The 22,237-nt window shown below is 43.6% G+C and overlaps 2 protein-coding genes across 5 annotated transcripts in view; one reads left to right on the forward strand and one right to left on the reverse strand.

The window, feature by feature from the left end:
* Znf593os (ZNF593 opposite strand) overlaps positions 1–16,110 on the reverse strand; it is a 38,875-nt gene extending 22,765 nt beyond the window's left edge. The window contains exon 1 of the mRNA XM_063235812.1: positions 15,972–16,110. The gene's annotated coding sequence lies outside the window, so the exon portion shown is untranslated. The remainder of the gene's footprint in view (positions 1–15,971) is intronic.
* The window catches only part of Cep85 (centrosomal protein 85), a 50,774-nt gene continuing 32,969 nt past the window's right edge, over positions 4,433–22,237 (forward strand). For 2 of the 4 annotated variants that reach the window (XM_013154049.3, XM_003471307.5), the window contains exon 1: positions 16,026–16,164. The gene's annotated coding sequence lies outside the window, so the exon portion shown is untranslated. Of the gene's footprint in view, positions 4,897–16,024; positions 16,165–21,460; positions 21,656–22,237 lie in introns of those variants that run through there. The other 2 variants (XM_063235801.1, XM_013154050.3) reach the window with 2 other exon arrangements.

Below are 22,237 nucleotides of genomic sequence, written 5' to 3' on the forward strand. Positions count from 1 at the left end.
TTAACCACATGGGATACCGGCCTGACCTCTGCCTCTCCTGGCTCTAAAGGAGAACTAGGACAAGACAATTTTCTCCCATGCCACAGGTTCCTTGTCTGTCTCTATGCTAAGCTGGATGCTCTCCAAGTATCTTTCCGTTATGAATTTCCAAGAATCAGAAGGCTAAGGAAGACTTCGTGGTGGAAGAACAATGGAGCCCACTTTTGAAGGGTGTGCTATAGATAGGCAGAATGGTGTGAGCAGAGGCAGACAATGGGTAGCTTATAAAGAGTGGATCAATCTTAATAGTCCCTAAGGGAGACTCACTCTGGGCCAGGTGCTGACTCTGCTTAGTGCCAAATTTCCAGGTAAAAGCACAATAAATCCTGTTACTATTTCAGACAGAAAAATACACCATTATAAATGCCTGAGTAGACCAGGCATGGTAGCACATGCCTGTAATCTCTGCACTCAGGAGCCAAGGTAGGAGGACTGCTGCAAGTTCAAGGCCAGCCTAAACTCCATAGCAAAACTCTGGAAAAAAAATTACCTGAGTATAGCTGGGTTTTGTGGCACACTCTAAGAAGCTGAGGCAGGAAGATTACAAGTTTGTGCCCAGACTATGTGGTGATTTAGCAAGACCCTGTCTAAAAGAAATTAAAGGGCCAAAGATGTTGTTCAGTGCCATAACCCTGGATTCAATCCTCAATACCACCACCACCAGAAAAAAAAAAAAAAGACCTGAGTGTCAAGATACAAGGGAGTTCAATCACAACAAATAAATCTCATCTGGGAGGTCAAGGAAGGTTTCCTGGGGAAGGTGACACAGTAAGAGTATAGAATGAGGCAACAAGATGTGATGGCTTATTCTATAATCCAGCATTCAGAAGACTGAGGCAGGACAATCATGAATTAGAGGCGAGCCTGGACTACAAAGTGAGACCCTGTCTCAAAAATGAAGTGAGTGTGGAGGGATGACCAGACAAGTGTTTTAGAAAATCTGCAATGTGAACCATTGAAGGGAAGAGGCAAGGACTAGGGAAAGAAGGGCTGGGAGGGACCCTATTACAGGTAAAAGAGGTGCAGGTGAAAGATGTTGGGACCAGGACCATGGCAGTGGGTAAGAAAAGGGCAGATGTGTTTGGAGGCTCTCTGGGAGTTGAACCAGTAACCTTCCTGATCCGTCACAGGAGAGCTCACTCTGTGCTGCTTGTGCCTACACATCACCTCATGCATGTAAACAAAGGGATAGCAGGAGTTAACTTTCTGGCTTTGGCAATAGCATAGGGGCTGCTATTTGTTGTCGTTGTTGTTTTGTTGAGACACAGTCTTGCTATGCAGTTCAGGCTGACCTTAACCCACTACAGAGCCCAGGTTGGCTTCAAACTCATGGAGATACTCTTGCCTCACCTTTTGAGTGCTGGGATTTAAGGAATGTATCACTTCATCTGGCCTGGGGCTGGTGTTGTATGTCGGAACTTAAGTTGCCACAAGGCCCAGTGGGTAGCTTGTCCTCTAAGCCAACAGCCATGGTCCCTGACAGTGCTTTGGGAATTTGGAAGAGGAAGAAAGGCCATAAATCTTATCCCCCAGCTGAGTAGAAGAAGCAGAAGGCCCCCCACATATGGCAGTAAGCCTCAAGAGGCTCAGTCTGTTGGCCGGAGTTGGAGTAAAGAAAGGGAGTATGGGCCAGGGGTTTACCTCAGAGGCCTAAGTGCCTGGTTGGAAACTCTAGGTCATGAGTTCAATCCCCAGCACAAAAAAAAAAGGGGGGGGAGTGACCGAGTGACTTTGGTGATACTCAAATGGAATGAGGATACAAGTTGTTAGCTGGGTCACAGCTATAAAGAAGCTGAAAGAGTAGGATTGAAGTTGAGCCGAAGTAAATTGGGTTTTGCACAGACCGTAGTCATCCACACAGGGTACCCGGCCTGGACCCACAAAGGAAAAGACACCAGGAATTTAAGTGACAGAAGTGGATGGGGCCACGGAAAAGCAGCAATGGTTGCAACAAGCAGAAATGGTTGCAACAAGGCCCTGGGGCTTAGTGTCCTCCAGCTGCATAGATCAGGCCTTTTCTTCCTGAACCTAACCCTAACCCTATTCAACCTCTTGCCCCACCTTGTTTCCCCAAATACTCCTACCTTAGAAATTAGGAACAGGCCCAGGGATTTAGATCAGTAGCATAAGCACCCACCTTGCAAGTGAGAGATCATGAGTTCAATCCCCAGTGCCAAAAATAAATAAATAAATTAGGAGCAAAGGTCTGTGGTAGACAACATTCCTTAGCAACCAGCTGTGCACACAGGCCCGTCTCTATTCTCCATCCAGCAGATACCAATGGGACTTGCTTTGCATCAGTGTTGAGAGTCACAAGAAACAACGCATGCCGGGGGTTTAGCTTAGTGGCATAAGCACCTGCCTTGGCAAGCGCGGGGTGGTGAGTTTGATCCCCAGTACCAAAAAAAAGAAACAATGCATGGTGTGACATGTGCACCCAAGGTGTGCCCTAAAGGAAGTATTAGAGTGCTAAGGACAAAAAGTAGCAGGGACACAGGCCTCTCCTTTCCTGCGAACACCTCATCTCCCTGGCCTCACCGGGTTCTGCTTACTGACATCTCTGTACCTCGGGTCTCCTCTGTCTCCCATGTGGAAACACCGAGCTGTTCTCTACCATAGGTGAGATCTTTATTGGTGAGGTTTCTCTCAACTGCTGCAGTGGCTTCTGGATTTTCTGGAAGGTAAGATTCTGGGACCTCCCTGCATTCGCCCCTATTCTTCCCTGGGGGACTTACTCCATACAGTCCCCTACCTGCAAACTCTGTGTGTGTGTGTGTGTGTGTGTGTGTGTGTGTGTGTGTGTGTGTGTGTTGTGTAGTGAGAGAGACAGAGAGACAGAGACAGAGACAGAGATTGATTATGTCTGTGATGTGGCAGAACAGAACTTGTCCCAGAAGTGTGTGCTCCTTGGATTCTAATTCCAATTCCTGTTCTAGCCCCCCCAAGATCTGCAGTCAGGCTAAGCTTGATACCTGTGTTTGAGAAATGACATTTATAGGGTTCTTCAGCCAACTTTTTCCACACATGAGGGCCTTGGATAATAAATGTTTTAAGCTTCAAGTCTTATGCAACTACTCACCTCTGCAGGCAGCCCAAAAGCAGCCACACAGCACATACAAGACTGGACGTGCCTATGTTCCCATGCGACTTTTTCCAGAGGAGGGTGGGGACATTTTTAAGATGAGATTTCACTGTTGCCCAGGCCATTCCTGTAGGCCAGAACACAGGGCCTAAGTGATCCTCCTACCTTAGTCTCCAGAGTAGCCGGGATTACAGGCCCACTGTAATAGGCCTGGCTCTATTCCAGTCAAACTTTCTGCATGAGCACTGGACTTTGAATTTCCTACAATTTTCATATTTCATAACGCACTCTTACTTTACGTTACTCCAACTTACAGACTGAATGTCTTCTTGCTGGGGTCTCTTCTCATCTCTCCCAGGCCAGGCAAGGTGTTGCTCCATGATACTGTGTACCTAGATATTGAGTTAAAATATAGCCTCTCTCCAATCCCTTCAGCATAGTCTGTGGAGCACAGCAGCGCAGATACCTTGTCTCCTCAGGAAATGGTTCAGGTCATAGCATCCACTAGGTGCTTAATACTGAATGAATAACAGGGATGGATCTATAGACAGGCAAACTCATGCCCCTTTATGTATACATGGGCACAGGCTGAGTATAAGAGACTAGGATGACTTGTGTTTACTGAGCTGCCTCCAAAATTTAAGAACATTTTTCCATTAAAATACAGTGTTCATGGATGAGGTGGCACAAACCTGTAATCCCAGCACTCAGGAGGCTGAGGCAGGAGAGTCACCATGAGTTTGAGGCCAGCCTGGGTTACTTAGTGAGTTCAAGGCCAAATTGAACCACAGAGTGAGACCTTGTCTCAGAAAAAAGATACATTTTTTTGTCTTTTTGAAATAGGGTCTTGCTATGCAGTTCAGGCTGGTCTTGAGCTCACTTTGTAGCCCAGACTGGTCTCGAACTCTCAAGGATCCTCCTGCTTCAGCCTCTCGAGTGCTGGGATCACAGACCTGAGCCACCATGCCCGGTTTACATTTTTCTTTTTGAATATTTAATACAGATTCATATTTCTCAAAAACTAATTGAAAGGTTAACATAGAATTCTTTCTTTCATTCTAATTTACTCGTCCCCTTCCCCCACCCTGACTTCCCTAGGTGATCTTATATTTATAGTAACTTGTTTATCCTCCTGGTAGTTATTTTTATAGACATAAGCAAATAGATATTTTTAGTCCTCCCTTTCCTGAGAGTAATATACTTTAAACACTGTTCTGCACTTTGTTTTTGTCACTTACTATATCCTGACAATCTCCCTTTCTTCTTTCTTTTTCTTTTTTCTTTTTTTTTTTTTTTTTTTTTTAGACAGGGTCTTGCCATGTAGTTCAGGCTGGCCTTGAACTCACTACATAGCCCAGGTTGGCCTTGAACTTGCAGTAATCCTCCTGCTTCAGCTTCCTGAGTCACAGGTGTGTGTGTTCCACACACCTACAAGCCAGTTTCTGCAGTTCACTTGCCAAAGGGGGCTGACTGTATATACATGAGGGAAGATCTTTGCTGTGAGTCTCTGAGACTGAAGTTGGCTGTTGAGACATGACAGGGTGTGATCACAGTGGATGATGGCTGACTGGCCCTGCTCTAAGCAGGACATTGACCCCCTATTTTTGTGCTGTGGGAGGGCAAACTCAAGAAGGTCCCAGTGGGCTGGGCCTGACTACCCTAGGATCGATCCAACTCCTTCCCAGGACAAATGGGACATTCTCAGCTTCGCTATCATCACGCTTGCAGTTCTTCATTAAGGAAGTCAATATCTTCTCTGTCACCTACACTCTCAGGTGAGCTGGCTGGGAGGTCTGGAGAAAAGAAGGGGACCTGTCTGGCCTATAGGAATGAGAAGGAAAGTTGTTACCAGCTGGGACTCAGCTCTGTATCACTGGGCAGTTTGTTGGGGGAGCTGTGGGGAGGGAGGAGACTGAGTGAAGATCAAGGGCCACCCCAAGAGGCTCTGCCACAGGGCTGGTGGACGTGTGCATGGGAGTAGAGGGCCTGGCCGGGATCGACAGCGTCATCCAGCAGTTGGCGCCAGATGTGGCCGATATCACGGCATTCATTCTTTCCATATTGGAAATGTCTCTTCCCACCCTAGCCATTCCCCTTCCCTGAACAGGACTGCTGAGTCTCTGGGGGAGAGAGAGGTACAAACAAGAGAAGCTTATGGGTCTGAATCCCTGTTGTTCCAGGAGTACTGTGCTGGGCCTCTTTTTCCCAACAAATAAGGCCTTTCATACCCCTTCAAGGAAACTGTGAGCTTTTCTGGGTTCAGCTGAAAACATTTTTGCTCTAAAGAGATGACAGCAATGCCAGGGATGATGGTAGTTGGCTGTAACTATAGCTACTGGGGCTGAAGCAAGAGGATGGCAAGTTGTACATCAGCCTGGGCAATGTGGTAATACTCTGTCTCAAAATAACAAAAAGTTGAGGATGTAACTCAGTAGAGTGCATGCATAGCATGTGCAAAGCCCTGGATTCAGTCCTTAGCACTGCAAAAGAGGTGTCTTTATTCCTCCTAGTCATCTGCTGATACTTCTGGTTCTGCCACCCAGGAGTTCATGGGGTCTCTTGCTTAAGTATAAAATACAGTTGCAAAATCCACAGCTATGTCTCTAGAACCCTCTTTTAGTGTTCTTTTTAATAAACTGCTTTATAACAAGGTCAGTGAACTTTAGTTATTATATTTATTTAAATAATCACTTGCCAGTGTGCCACATCCTGTGTAGCTCTCAAAGTTCCCAAGGGGAAGGAGGGTGAGAGGATAGAGAAATAAAGATAAGAGACAATACACAGCAAGCTGAAGTCTGGTGGAGCCCTCTCTCTGGATGAGAAGAAAGGAACTGCTTAACCAATGCAGCAGTGCATTTATTTATACATTTTGCAGGTTGATGTTACATGAAACCCCTTTGCATAGCAACCTTGGACTATAGCAGCTTGTTTACCTGGCCCCCACCTAGGGGGTTCTTTCTTTTCAGATGGCCTTGCCTCACCCCTGTACTCATGATTAATTTCCAGCTTTCGCCTCTCTCCACACCAATGAGGATGGAGACTATTAAAGGGTAATAGTTGCCTTTTCTTTTCTTTTTCTTTTTCTTTTTCTTTTTTTTTTTTTTAGGCAAGGTCTTACTAGGTAGTTTAGGCTGGCTTTGAACTCATTATGTAGCCCAGGCTGGCCTAAACTCTCAGCAATCCTCTTGCCTCATCCTCCCAAATGCTGGGATTAGAGGCAAGTGCCGCCACATCCAGCTCCCTGTTTTTTTAGACCAGTGATAGCCAGGCCTGTGTTCTGGAGCTGCAGCTTGTGCAGGTCCTTTCTGGCTCTAATAATACTGACTCCAAATCTCTGCATCAGCTGTGTATACCCACTGGTGGTGAACATCAGCCAGTTTCTTCCCTACCAACTGGACTCTCCCCTGAGCGCTCTCCTGGAGGCCACTTGTTTGGCTGGGCCCTGGGAGGCTTCTGAGCTTTCATATCTACCTTTAATCCAGGCAGAAGAGTCAACACTCTGAAGACACTGGCTGTTGTGTCCATTCATCAGGCATAGACAGGCACCTCTTAGATGGCAACTCAAAGCTTTAGAGGGAGAAGAAAGATGTTTCCACATAGCAATTTATTATAGGTTGCTTATGCATATTTTGTAGGGTATGAAGGCTTCAAGGATCCTGGTCTAGGGACCAGGATCTATGAGGTGGCACTTCATTTTTAGGTGGCGCTCCCCTCCCCTTATTCTCCAGGCTACCAGTACGCAATAGCTTTGGATGTGGGGCAAGTAAGCAAGCAACTCCTCTGAAGTTCCACTGTAAGGACTGGGGACACCATTACATGATGAGCATTTTAACACATTCATAGCTCTCGATTCCACTCAAGAACAGAATAACCCCCCACAGCACACCACTCTGTGATCTTCAGGGCTACAAGCAGTGACCTCAACCTTTTCATTTGGGTGGCCCTTGAGTTCTTTGCAGTACCAACATCTATCAAGACCACACACCATTCTGTGAATGAGAGGTAAGTGTGTCAGACGCCAGTAATCTGCTAGTGCCAGACCAGCGCTCAAGCTGGGTGTTTTTGTACCCATGAGCATACATCCTATCATTTTTCTCTGTATCTCAGAGAGAAAATAAATGCCAAGTGAAAGTTTGTTGAATGAATGTATTATTGTGGCCAATCAATTGAGGGTTCTTTTGCTCAATTTTGATAGAAATCATAAATAGATAAAGTATAGCTCAGTTAGTGCCCTGAGGATGCCAAATAATGCTACATGATGTTACCCAACATAACCAGAGGCCGGTCTCTTCGAGTCAGGTGAATTCAACAGGTGTTGGGAGGCTCTGCCAGCCACTGGTCTTTGGAGCTCTTCAGAGCTAACAGCCCCTAGTGCTTATTGCTCTTAAATAACTGTTGTGTTCACCCTACCCAGGAGTAGATGTATAAGACTTTCCAAGCCCACACTACCCAAGAAATAAATCCCAAGCAGTTCTATAGAACCATCAGAGGGTGTCTTTATTTTAACAGGTCCTGTGCAACAGCACAGGGGTATCAGTACCTAGGAGGAAGCCCTTTTAGACTACCCTGAGAAGACTAAGAGGAGTGTTGCTTATATACCACCTTCAGGCCTGTGAAGGCTTTACGTGTAAACCTGTGATTGGTTCAAACATAGGTCTGCTGATTGGTCTAAATGCAGGCCAATGATTGGTTCAAATGAATGCAGGGGTCCAGTATAGCCATAGCTGTCAACACTGTGATTCAGTCAAAGAATGGGCAGCTGAGCCATGTGATTGACAGTATCCCCTCTCTGGGAAAAATGGCAAGTCTGAAACCAGGAAGTCTTTGGGAAGGCTAGTTGTGCTCATCACAGCTTATTGGTGTTTGGGAGATGGGGTGTTAAAAATAGGCTTGGCTCCTTCTGCCCTTGATTTTAGCTATGGCAGGCTGGTTTCCCTCCTCACTTCTTCAAAGAAAATCCTTGCTTAGAGCCCAGCCACACCCCTGTGGGGACCCTGGAGGACAGTGGCTAAGTAACAAAGGAGGACACTGGAGCAAGTTGTCCAGTCCATTGTGAGAGAGGAGTAAGGGAGAATGAAGGGACATGAAGAGGAAGAGGAACATGACAGTCTTTAGCCAAACCACCCATTTCTGGCCAAACAGGAGAAGGAGAGTCAGATGCTTCTCATGTCTTATTATTCCCACCTTGCAGATGAGTAAATAAAGGCTCAGGGAGACTAAAACCTGTTCAAGATCACACAGCCAAACATTTTTCTTTCCTCAATTAATTTTTTCTTTTGGTACCGGCAATTAGACTCAGGACCTTGCACTTGCCAGGCAGGTGTTGTGCCAATGATCTATATCCCCAGTCATCCTCAATTAATTATTGAGGACTTCCCATGACAAGATGAGAACATAACACTAAGATTTCAGAGTGTTATGGACAGGCATCACATTTAATAGCTAATACTGACATGGTATTTGCCCCTTGCCAGGCAGTTTAAACCACTGTACATATATAACCCATTCAAACCTTACAACACACTCTTATGGCATAGTTATGTCTTCATTCTCAGTTATACATGGGAAACCTAAGGCTCAGTTCACACAACTGAAAAATGGCAGACCTTGCTAGTGTTGGGGACACAGAGGATGAGCTCTTACACTCAACATCTGGGAAAAACCTAGTCTCTGGATTTCTATGTCATATTTAATTAATATTAATAACTCTGCCAGGCATGGTGGTGCACATCTGTAATTATAGCACTTGGGAGGCTGAGACAAAAGGATTTCCATGAGTTTGAGGTCAGCCTGACTACACAGCAAGACTCTGTCTCAAAAAACAAGTCTGTTGAGAAAACAGGATACACACATGCAAAAGACTGAATTTAGACTCATATCTCTCACCATATACTAGAGTAAAGTATAAATGATGGTGCATGACTGTAATCTCAGCACTCAGGAGGCTGTGGCAGAAGGATCCTATAAGTCTTAGGTCAGCCTGGGCTACATAGTGAGTTCAAGGCAAGCCTGAACTGTATAGAGAAACTTTGTCTCAAAAAAAAAAAAAAAAAAAAAAAAGGTCCAAGATCTAAATATTAAAATAAATCATCTGACAAGATAAAATAGGCAAAAGTATTCAAGACATACATATGGGCATGGGCTTTCTGAACAGAACCTCAATTGCACAAGAAACAATAGACAAAAAAAAAGAAATAACAGTTCAGCAAACAAGATCATATCAAATTAAAAAGCTTCTGCACACAAAGAAAGCAACCAACAGAGAGAAAAGACATTCCTTACAGAATGGGAAAAAGTGTTTGCCTGCTACTCCTCAGATGAAGAAGTAATATCTAGAATATATAAAGAACTCAATAAAATTAGAGATTCCAAAATAAAAGACTCAATCAAAAAATGAGAAACTGAAATAAACAGACACTTGTCAGAACAAGAAATACAAACAGCCAATACATACATTGAAAAATGTTCAATATTTCTGACCAATAGAGAAATCCAAATTTAAACAATATTGAGCCAGGTGTAGTGGGTCATGCCTGTAATCCCAGCACTCAGGAGGCTGAGGCAGGAGGATCGTTGCGAGATCGAGACCAGCCTGGGCTACAAAGTGAGCTCAAAGCCAGCCTGAACTGCATAGTGAGACCCTGTCTCAAAAAGACAAAAAAAAAAAAAAAATTAAGCTGGTTAAAAAAAAAGCTGATTTTTAAAAAATCAGAGATTTCATTTAACCCTAAAAAGAATGGCCATCACAAAAACCAAATAATAATAAATGCTGGCAAGACTTTGAGGAAAAAGGAACCCTTCTACATTCTTTGTGGGAATGTAAACTAGTACAATCACAGTGGAAATCGGTATGGAAAATTCTCAAAAAACTAAAGCTAGAAATTTCTCACCAAACTATTCCCCTTCCAGGTACGTTTCTGAAAGAGTTAAAGCTACCACACTCATAGCAGCACAACTCCTGACAGGTGACTCTTGGAAATAGTCTAAATGCACAGATAAAGAAAATGTGATTTTTATATACAATAGTGTACTACTTGCTCTGCTATAAAGAAGGACAAATTTAAGTCATTTGTAGGAAAATGGATGCATATTTAAACCATAATGTTAAGTGAAATAAATCAGACATACAAGCTTAAATATCACATATTTGTATATATGAGAAATAAATTAAAGGACAAAATAAAAGATAGATAATAGGAAACACAGATAGATCATTTACAAGTAGGAAGGGGACCAAAAGATGGAGGGAAGAGGAAAGAGGGAGGGGAAAAGGAAATAAAAAGCATTAAAATGTGTATACATGTGCCAACTCCCCAGTATGAACATAATCATTATGTTTGGCAAATGTGTACTAATACAAAAAAAATTTTTTTAAGCCAAGTTCTTACAGTGCACAATGAATCGTTGCAACATTTCTTCTTTAAAACAACCAGTTGGGTCAGGCGTGGTGGCGCACACCAATTGAGAGGCCTCTGAAGCACAAGAAATGCTATGACTCTGAGGTCAGCCTGGACTACACAGTGAGTTCAATGCCAGCCTGAACTACATAGCAAGACCCTGTCTCAAAAAATAACAACAATAACCACATTTAATGTCATATTCCCCATTTTACGGATGAGAGAACTGCAAGGCTCAAAGAGCTTCACTAAGGACTGCTTATGCTCGAGTTCAGGTCCTGAAACATGCCCACTGAATTCAACCTAATCCCCACCCCGCACCCCATCCACACTTCTTGAAATAAACCCAAGGTTTCAAGCCTGCTAAGAATGTACTCTGCCAGTGAGCCGGTGTCCCAAACAGGGCAAGGAGGAGAGCTGAGGAGCCCAACTCCAACTGGGGAACAAGGCAGGGCAGAGAATGTGGTGGTCAGGATTCTCTATCCTTCTGTGGCGTGGCAGGGTTTGGGCTGGTAGGAAAGAGTTTGAAGGTCCAGGCCATGTAGACTGGTGACTTCACTCAGTGGTGGTGGGAGAGGTGTACCTAGGGCTCTCCAGCAAAATCCCAGCTTGGCTAATCTTAGCAGTGGAGGCCCGGGCAATATGGCAGCTGGCAGGTGTAACTGCACCCATCATTTGTGGGTCCTCCCTGATTTATCTTCTGGAGCTTCCCACTCCCCCAGTCTTTGGCCCTTCACCAACTCCCCTCCTACCTTCGTGCCTTCACACTTCTCCAATCTGAGTCTCCTCCCTGGGCCTACATTGGCCCTGGCTCTCGCCTTGCCCTAGAGGGTCCCCTTCACTCTCTGCATCCTGTTCTCTCTCCAAACTTCAAGTCTGAGCCAGGTTTTCCTCTCTGTCTGCGCAATGTGACACCAGATCACTCTTCTCCCAGGCTGTCTCTCTCACCAGCCTTTTCCTGGGTCAGTTTTGCTAGACTGGAACATTTCTTTCTATTCTATAACAGTCCTCCAATGCCCTAACCCTCCTGGGAAAGAGCATTTTAGTAAATCTATTCTTTGGGGACACATCATCCCACCCTCAGAATCCTAGCTTCCAAAAAGTACCAATCTATGCTCAATCCTGATGAAATCATGGGAGGCCTGGCCTCAGCCTGTGAGGATGACACCTCAAGTTCAATCTTTGTTACTTTGTGGTGGCAGAGTTCAAAGTCTCCAGCAGCTGGAGTGCAGCAGGCTGGTACAAAGGAGTCTCTGATGGTTGCATCAAGGTCTAGGGGCTTGCTGGGTCTCACTGGGTCTCAGCAGGTGCTGCTCTTGGATTCCATTTCTTCTCAACTCTATGTGACTTGAGGGAAGTCGGCCTCACCAAGTCTGACCTTCTTCAGCAGTACCTGTCAGAATCTAACACCATCCAAAAATGATTTAGAGTAAAGGCAAAAGCATTTAAAGTTATGTATGGAAGCCCCAAAAGTTTTCAGGCTTTCAAGATCCTATTTTATAATCCTTGTTCCCTGCAGGAGCCCAAACGCTTATCTTGCTGCTGATGAGGACAGGGCGGATGCTGAGATAAAAATCTCAACATTAATGCTTGGTTTCTACTTCACTTGCCTGAAGCAAGGGTAGAAAGGAGGAAGAGAGGCAAGGAATCCATCCTCTTGTCCTCTCATCCTCTTGTAGTGACCAGAAGTTAAGAGACCAGGCTAGTGTGGAGCCAGAAACTGCCTTGTAAGGAATACACCTGCTGAGCACACTGGGTTGTCCTTGCTCACCCTGCCCTGTCTCCATCTAAGGAGTTCTTCATCAGGGCGTGGGGAGATTAGGTTGCTCCATGTGATAGGGACAGGTAGGGCAGGTATGGCCAATTGTGTTTTCCTTACTGTACAAGCTGACCATAAAAGCAGTGCTCCAGGTCAGTGGGGCTAAAAGACTGGAGGTAGAGGCGGGTGAGAAGTCATTTAGTTCTTTATGGGTCTACAGTTTCCTCATTCTTAAAATGGAACTGTTTTTTGACCAGGTGATCTCTGCTTCAACATGGGAATTCTGTCTCATTCCAGAGGAAGTTCTGGGACCACGGCCAGCTGGCCCTAAGTTCCTTGTCTTCTGTGAAACGGGCAGGAACTATGTAATTCAAGAATGAGGGTTAAATGTATTCCTATTGTATTACCTACAGTTTCTCCTCTGACCCCTTCATTATTTTTCATCTCATTAATTCCCCTTTCATAGTAGAGGATGGATATAGACAGCAGTGTTGTGCTACTATCATGAATTCATTCAAAAACAGAATCTGTCACATAACTGTTCCTATTTCAGGCCATAGGGAGACAGCAGTACACAAGCCCCCAGTTTTGACCTCACAGAGAAGACAGCTGAGTGCAGGTTAGTGTGGACCAGGAAGCAGTACAGGCTTTAAGACCTACTCATGAAGTACCACCCGCCAAAGCACAGAAAGGCCCTTATCTTTCTTTGTCTGATTTATTTATTTATTGCCCTTTTTTTTTTTTTTGTCTTTTTCGTTTTTTTATCGATACCAGGGATCGAACTCACGACTGCCTGCTTGCAAGGCAGGCGCTTATGCCGCTGAGCTAAATTCCCAGCCCCTATTTATTGCCTTTTTGAGACAGGGTCTTACTATGCAGTTCAGGCTGACCTTGAGCTCACTTTGTAGCCCAGGTTAGTCTCAAACTTGCAACAATCTTCCTGCTTCAGCCTCCTGAGTGCTGAGATTACAAGGGTGTACCACCATGCCTGACTGTTTTATTTTTGAAATACTATTTTTATTGGTATAGATGATTATGTTAATATAATTTTTCCAGAGGGAAAATGTTGGCAGAAGCAAGTTAAATTAACCAGGCATGGTGGTACACACCTGTAATCCTAGCATTTAGGAAGTTGAGGCAGGATTGCCATGAGTTCCAGACCAAACTGAACTACAAAGTGAGATTGCCTCAAAAAAAAAAAAAGTTGAGGGCTGGGGATTTAGTTCAGCGGCATAAGTACCTGCCTTGCAAGCAGGTGGTCATGAGTTTGATCCCCGGTACCGATTAAAAAAAATTTTTTTAACATATTTTTTTAGGGCTCATAATTGAACCTGAGATTTTGAAACAGGTTAAGGAATTACTTTATCTTTGAGCTATTCCACCAGTCCCCAGATTTAACAGTCTTAACACTTTATTATTTATTGGCTTAATGCTGTCCTTTACAACTAAAATGTTCCTTAAAGATCTTGTACTTTCAGGGGCTGGGGATTTAGCTCAGCCGCATAAGCACCTGCCTTGCAAGCAGGCAGTCATGAGTTCGATCCCTGGTACGGATAAAAATGAAAAAGACAAAAAAAAAAAAAAAAAAAAAAAGATCTTGTACTTCCTAGTAGGAGAGGGCTGACCACTGGGGGCCTGACCTGGTAGGCTGTTACTCTTGTTCCCAGCTCCACTTTTCTGTTTTCTGGCTGACATAGGACAGCTCTCTTTTGCCACAGTTTTCCACTGTGCTGTTATTGCCTTTGAGCTAGCTGGGTCTGAACTGAATTTTCTAAAACCAGGAACCAAATTAAACCTTTCCTCCTTTAAATTGTGAGTGCCAGGTATCTTACACCATTTTAGGGAAAAGAAAAAAAAAAGTCCTTCTAGTGAAAGACTTCTTGCCTTTATTTTCAAATTTAAAAGACATCTTGAAGGGCAAAATTTTGATTATATTATGCTCACATATCTAAAAAAGAAATTAGAATAAAACAAAATTGAGCCAGGTGTGGTAGTGCATGCTTGTAATCCCAGCACTCAGTAGATTGAGACAGGAGAATCAGTGAGAGTTTGAGACCAGCCTGTTTGAACTTAGTGAGTTCAAGGCCAGCCGACTACATATTGGAATCCTGCCTCAAAACAAAACAAAACAAACTATTAAGCACACTAGGAAGCTACTGAATTTAGACTTAGTTGACCATGTTCAAGAAGACGTGGTGTTGTGTAACAACAAATGCTTACACAATAATCTACCAGGAAACATTTTGCACATGAAAGCGGTAGATCTAATCATAACCAATTTTCACTTTAATTGGGACAAACATATCTGGCCAAATCCAGTCCCTTTTCTTTCAGTCATGTCAGGTGGCATACTTTTACTGATATATTTTATTAAATATGCAGCAAGTCTGCTAAAAATAACTGAAGATTTAAGAATACCTAAAAATTGATTGTGAAATTAGAGCCAAAGTCTACTATAATATAAATAAGGACTTATTCATATTTGAAAATTTGTTGTAGTGCTTATGCTATAGATAACCATTGAAGAAAACTGTACAAATGGTACTTTTTTGGAAATTTTTTTTCTTTTTTGGTACCTGGGATCAAACTCACGACCTCACACTTGCCAGGCAGGCACTTATGCTGCTGACCTAATTCCCCAGCTCTTGGTACTTTTATTGTACTGGGGATTTAACTCAAGGCCTGGAGGAGAGTGATTTACTACTGAATTGCATCCCCAAACTTTTACTTTTTCTTTTTCTCTTTCTCTCTCTCTCTGGCAAGATCTCATTAAGTTATTCAGAGTGGCTATGAAGAATTTGAGAGCCTCTTGCCTCAGCCTACCCATTAATGAAGATTACAGGAGTGCACCACAACTCTTGGCAGCCATTTGTAAATTTAAATCTCAACTCTTTCCTCTTCACATCTCTGCATTTCTTCAAATTTTCCCCATTTTTCTAAAGTCTTCCACATGTGTCTGTTCCCTAACTCCTCACAAAAGAAATGAAAACCATCAAGTGCGGACACACTCGACTTTCTGTCATTTCAATGGTGATGGTGGGGTCAGGATGGAAGACTCAGAAGAATTTATGAAGGTCTGAAAGTGGCTAGTGGAATCCTTCAAACATCACTGATATTAACAGGTCATAATTTCTTTTTTTCTTTTTGAGACAGGGTCTTGCTACCTAGTTCAGGCTGGCTTTGAACTCACAGATCCTTTTGCCTCAGTCTCCCGGAATTCACCACCACGCCAGACAACAGGTCCTAATTTCAGCGACTGTCCCCTAAATTCACCTATCTTGTCACACCCAAGTTTATTATTCATCTAAGCTGATATCCCAACCACAGACTAAGCTCTAACCCTTACTAGCCAGAGACACAAGCGCCACCCTAAACCCTGGTCACAAGGAGTCCTCGCTGCTGGAGGACGGCAGACAGGTAGCAGTGGGAAAGGAGGAGGGTGAGATTCCCACGTGCCCTCGCCGCCAGTTTCGCAACCTGCCTAGGCACAGCCAACCCTTCCGCGCGCACGACCCCCCGCCGCCTCATACGCCAGGTAGCACCGCGCAGCCCTGAGCAGAAGGTTCTGGGGCCGCGGGGTCATGCGCAGAGCGACTGGGCTGGCCCGCGCCGAGTAGAGCGTGCAGGGGCGGGACACCGGCACGGCTGCACTCTCGATTTGTCAGAGGTGGGCAGAAAAGGGCGGGAGACTCACGCGGCTTGACTCCTGATTGGTCAGGGGTAGGCAGAAAGAGGCGGGGCTGGAGGGCGCGCGCTCTTGGGTGTGCGGCCTTGCGCGTGTGTAACGGCCGTTAAAGCTGAGGGACGCAACCGCCGCCTGAGGCAGACGTGGTGGCCGCAGGCAGTATCTCTGAGTGAGGGCTTTCGCCGCCAGCTCACAGGCCCGCGTAAGTTCTTCTTGGGACTCGAGTCGGAGTAGCACACTGTGCTCCTCCTCGCGTAGCTCTGGCGAAGCTACCCGGCCTCTCTGGGGGACTCGGGACAGCGGAGCGCGCATGCGCAGGGTGACTGACTAACTCGGGCTCCCCCACCGCACCCCCGTCGGGTTTCTCTGCCTCAGCCTTCTGAAATACTACCCTCCCCTGATTCCTAGTGGCCCGGTCGCTTGCCCTCCCTGGTTGTCTTGTTTTGTTTCTGTCATTCCCTCCACAGCATTTGTGTTAGCGCCTTCCTTGCCCTCAGGGAGCACACAGTCCCGTGGGAGACTAGATGTGAAGCAAATATGACTTAGTTCGCGTTCAGTAAGTGTAGGGTGGAGAGATTTTACGAAGAACGCAAACTAAGGCTCTGAGCTGAGGGGCTAAGGATGGCGGTTTGCCTGCCTAGTGCGTATGAGGACCTGGGTTCGATCCCCAGTGCGGGGGAGGGGAGCTGTTCTCCGGGGGAATAAAAGAGTGGGGGAGGAGGGAACAGGCACTGCTTGGGAAATTTCTAGACTTGTGCCAGGGTGACCTGGGAACCGTCCCCTGGGCACGTGGAGTATTAACTGAGATTGGAAGGATGCCTAGAGGAGATTGTTTGGGGGATCAGCAGCCCACTCTTGTAATCCTATCTACTCGGCAGTCTGAGCTAGTAGGATGACAGGTACGAGGCCAGCCTGGACAACTTGAGACCCAACCTCAAAATTAAAAGGGCTGGAGATGTCGCTCAGTGCTCCCTGGATTGAATCCTCAGTACCACAAAGTAAACAACAAAAGACTGGGTCACAGGCAGTACTAGAAGTACTACATCGCTGCTTCTGAGCCAGAGGAATTTCACTTGTTGGGATATCGGACAGTGTTTGCAGACATCTTTTTTTTGTTTGTTTTTTGAGACGGGGTCTCCCTATACAGTTCAGGCTGGCCTTGAGCTCACTTTGTAGCCCAGGCTGGTCTCGAACTCTGAACAATCCTCCCACTTCAGCCTCCCGAGTGCTGGGATTACAGGCGTGAGCCACCATGCTCGGTTTGGAGACATCTTTAATTATCACAAGTCAAGAGTTATAGCTGCTAATACCTAGTATGAAGAAGCCAAGATGCTGCTAAGCATCAGGCAATGTGCAGAACAGCTTCCTTCTCTCCTCAAGGAATTAGCAGAGGCTCGATGTCAGTAGTGTCGAACTTAAGAAGTGTTGCTATAGCAAAAAGGAGCTTGTGCTTGGGGTGAACTGGTAGTTTAGTGTGTTCAGGTGTATTTGTCAAACGCAACGTTTTTTGTGCTTCACCTCAGTAAACCAGGAGGAACAGAACCGTGTCTTTCTTTTACAACAGTACATTTTCAGCTTGTGGCACAAATGGCCAGGCAAACAGTAGGTACTCAGTAAAATTTGATTGATGAATTGAATACAATGTTAAGGATGATTAGGATGACTATACCTTGACCTTGAGTAGGGTGTGATGGTACACACCTGTAACCCAAGCACTAAGGAGGCTAAAGCGGAAAGATCACAGACTTGTTCTTTGTAAAGACTACTTCTTGGCAAGGGTTATCTTCTTTTACACTAGATCTGTTTAATGAGCAACTGGGAGCTACACCCGCAGCACTTTATTTTTTGCTTTGAGATTGGGGTTTTTTAAGAGCCAAGGATGAGCTTGAATTTGGCAGTTCTTCCAGTTACTTCCCTCAGTGCTGGGTGTGCACCACCACGCCCATCTTGGTGTGAGATTCTCTTAAGTATCTGTCAGCTGCTTGTATATCCTTTGAAAACCGTTCCTGTCTTGATGTGTTTCTCTAAACAGCTGTTATATGTGACATTCCATCCTAAGATTGTAATTCTTCAAGAGGAGAAATACTATTTAATAGGCAAAATCCAGTTGTTGATTAGCAATTTAGTACACAGAACCCTGAGTAATGAGCAAGGGGGAAACGAGAAGTATACAATTGTCACTGCTTCAAACTTCAAGGTTTGCAGCTCTGGGTGTTTTGAGTCAGAAACTCTTGACTTGTGGTGCCTTAGTAACTTCCTTCATTTCTCTTTTTGTGTGTTGTCGTACACAGAAAGAATGCTAACTAAACTCTTAAAGCATTAGATCACAGTTCTGGCTTTGAAGCCTCTTCCTAGTTTTATGAACTTCACCAGCCTAAACCTTTATTTTCTATCTGTAAAATTAGAATAATCATTGTAACTGCTTTGTTAAGTGTGGTGTTGCACACCTGTAATCCTAGCAATGGGGAGACTGATGCAGAAGGTCCCAAAGGGTTGCAGAAAGATTGCTGTAACCCAAAGCTAGCTTGGATTACATACTGTGTCCAAGGCTAGCCTGAACTATGTAATGAGACCCTGTCCCCCCCCAAAAAAAACTAAAACAACAACAACCATATATATATATATATATATATATAGTAACTGCTTCATAGTTTGTTGTATTAAACAAGACCTACAATACTTATAAAGTGTGAAGCATTGTGCTGGATAGGTCAGTGTTAAAATACATGTTAAGTTTTTTGAATAAATAGCTATTTTGGTAGTGTAAAGGGCATTGAATATAGAAACCAAACATGATGAGGGTATTTTTTCCTTGTCTGCTTTCATTCATTTCTACCTTTTAAACTTTATAATTGGTTGTTTATATTGCTCCTTGTACACCCACTTCTCTCAGCTTTATCCTAGTATATCTGTATGTCCTTTAGTTGGTCCTAAAGATCTCCGCTAGCTGGTCATTTAATTCTGAGCTTAGTAGGGAAAAGTTAAGAATGACTTAGTCGGGGCTGGGGATTTAGCTCAGCGGCATAAGCACCTGCCTTGTAAGCAGGCAGTCGTGAGTTTGATCCCTGGTAACGATAAAAAGGAAAAAGACAAAAAAGAATGACTTAGTCTATATTGTTTGGGGAGAACTTTTTTAAATAACTGAGATATAATTCGTATGCCATAAAATTCATCTTATATGTATATATAATTCAGTAGTTTTTAGTATGTTCCCAAAGTTGTTCAGCTGTTACCACCATCTAATCCCAAAATATTTTGACCACCCTGAGAAGAAACTGCATATCCATAAATAGCCACTCTCTATACCCTTCACCCCTTCGTCTCATTTCTTGATGATCAGTAACCTGCTGTGTCTATAGATTTGGCTTTTCTAGACATTTCCTATCAATGTTCAACTTCTTTCATTTAGATTGTTTTTAATGTTCACTCATGTTGTAGCGTGTACTGACTTTACTCCTTTTTATTGCCAAATAATAGTCTATTATGTGTGTATAAGACTGTAGAAGTCCCTTTTGCCATTCTTGTTGTGGTACAATAAGTTTATATTTGTAATCTCTTGAAAATATTATTGGAATTATAGTGAGTTAATTCCAATCTATCCCTTCTAGTGTAATCCATGGCGAGAATAAAGACACTGAGACATTTATAATTATGGGGGTCAAGGGGTCCTGAGCCTGGCCCATATGAAGGTTTATCAAAACAAAGACTTTGACTCAGGCCCTGACCTGGATTTTATTAATTTGTGAAGAAGGGAATAGCTAGGGAAATGAGTGACTGGGAGAATGGTGGGATATATGTGAGTACTGTGAGCTGGGCTAGCTAGGAGGTCAGAAAGTGATAGGCAGAAAGACCGATCTACATAACACAATTGAGGTATCATTTAATGTTTAGGTGGCAGTGCCTCAGTTCTGATGTGCAAACTTTTGTGCTCTGGGAAGTCATTATATAGCCTCTTGTCTTGAGGCTCGAACCCAGTCTCACTGCCCTGAGCATTAGCTCTGCATCCCGCTTGCCATTTAGGGAGACACTGAGGCAGAGAAATAGTGACTGTGTTTAGCTTCAAAGGTTATTCATCAATACTTCAGCTAGCCCTACTGACATTGCTTAGAGCCAGCTGACAAGAAGAGGAAGTACCCAGCTCTGTACGTATCAATACATGGAGATAGGTGCAGGTTTAGCCAAAGTGGAGGTAATTATTCTATATTCAAGGAGAGTTGTCCAAGGTGGTCCTCTACAATATACTATATTTTATTTATCCTTTGTTCAGTTGATATACTTTTTTTTTGTACTGAGAATTGACCCAGGACCTTTGCACTGAACTATACTCCCAGGCCTCATCCTTTTTTTTTTTTTTTTTTTTTTTTTCATTTTTGAAATGAGATCTTACTATGTATTCCAGACTGGCCTTGAACTCACTGTGTGTTCCAGGCTGGCCTCAAACTTACAGTGATCTTCCTGCTTCAGCCTCCTGATCCCCTGTAGGCATGTGCCATTGCAAACATCTTCCCAGCCCTTTTAAAAACTTTTTAAAGTCACGATTTCGCCAAATTGCCCAAACTGGAATTGAACTTAGGTCCTTCTGCCTCAGTCTCCCACAGGGTTGAGATTGCAGTCCTGTGCAGCCATCATAGCCAGCTTATACTTTTTGTCTGTTGTAAATGCTGCTGGGCCAGGGATATAGCTCAGTGGTGTAGCACCTGCCTGGCAAGCATGAGGTCCTGAGTTTGAATCCTAGTACCTACAAAAAAATAAAATAAATACCACTATTCACATTTATTTACATTTTTTGTGTTTTCTTATTTTTTATTAATACAGAGGCCTTTAAATCTGTATCCGTGAGTTCTGCATGCATAGATTCAACCAACTGAATTGAAAATATACTGGGAGAGGGAACTGCATATGTATTGAACATGTACAGTACAGACTTCATTTCCTAAATAGTACAATAAAGCAGTATTTACATAGCATTCATGTTATATTAGCTACTTAAGTAATCTAGATATGATGATGATATTGTTTGAGATGAGAGTGGGTCTTTCACTGTATTGCCTAGGCTCCTGCCTTGGTCTCCCAAGTAGTTGGGACTACATGCCTGTAATACAGTACCTATCCTGTAAAGGTAATTTAAAGCAGCTTAGGTATTTTATGCAATTATTATGCCATTCTATGTAATGTACTTGAGCATCTGTGGATTTTTGTAAGTTCCTAAAACCAGTCCTTTATAGGTACAGATGGATCACAGTGTACGTAAGAATAGAGTTACTGAGTCATAACTGAGAGTTCTCTTGTCACCTTATTCACAACTCATCTGAATTTGGAAAAGTGAATTTGTCGGGTCTACTATTATGTTAACCTTTTAAAAAAGAGGTAAAGAAATTGTTTTGTTTTTTGGTACTGTGGATTAAATGGAGGACCTTTCCAGCATCCTCAGCTCATTTTATTTTTTTATTTTTTTTTTTTTTTTGTCTTTGAGACAATCTCTCCATGTTTTTTTTAAGTTGCCTGGGATGGATTTGAACTTGTGATCCTCCTGCCTCAACTTCCCAGTTGTTAGTTTTGTTGTTTTGTGGTACTGGAGATTGAGCCCAGGACCTGCACACTGAGCTACAGCCCCAGCTACCGAGACAGAATCTTGCTAAATTCTGGATTGGATTTAAAATCTGCTTCACCTTCCCAGAGTGCTGGGATTACAGGTAGGCACCACCCTACCTGGCCCCAAATCCTCCCCATCCCTCTTGTTTTTAAGACACAGTCTCACTAAGTTGCCTAAACTGGCTTCAAACTGGAGATCTTCCTGTCTCAGCTTCCCAAGTGGCTGGGATTTGAGACTTACTCCATCAAGCCTAGCAAGGAAAGGATTTTGATAGGAAAGGGGTCACTTTTAGGTAGGTAATCATCCTGTGTTATGATTAATTTAGCTATAAATTGTCTAGCTATAAATGATAATAGCTATACGTTGAAGATTTTATTACTGAACAAAGTTTGTTTCACCTTGTGTGTATGTAAAGAAGTGACATTTTGGAGGATGGTAGCATATCTGTTATGGATGTGGTGAATTAGTGACCATTGGGGTTGTTGTTACCAAGATAAAACTGTAGAGGTCAGTAAAGTACATTAAAGAATTAGTACTATTTGACCTTGTAAAAAATTTTTGCAAAGTTGAATTTCCTCTCTAAAAATCATTTTGTGAATTGTCCCAAATTCTTTTGAAGTGCTTATTAATTCATAGTTTAAACTCATACCTTTTAACCTGGTATGGTGCACAACCTATAATC

This window comes from Cavia porcellus, unplaced genomic scaffold (genome assembly GCF_034190915.1).
Source record: "Cavia porcellus strain 051 isolate PalLab524CR breed Dunkin Hartley unplaced genomic scaffold, mCavPor4.1 scaffold_25, whole genome shotgun sequence".
Taxonomy (NCBI): Eukaryota; Metazoa; Chordata; class Mammalia; order Rodentia; family Caviidae; genus Cavia; species Cavia porcellus.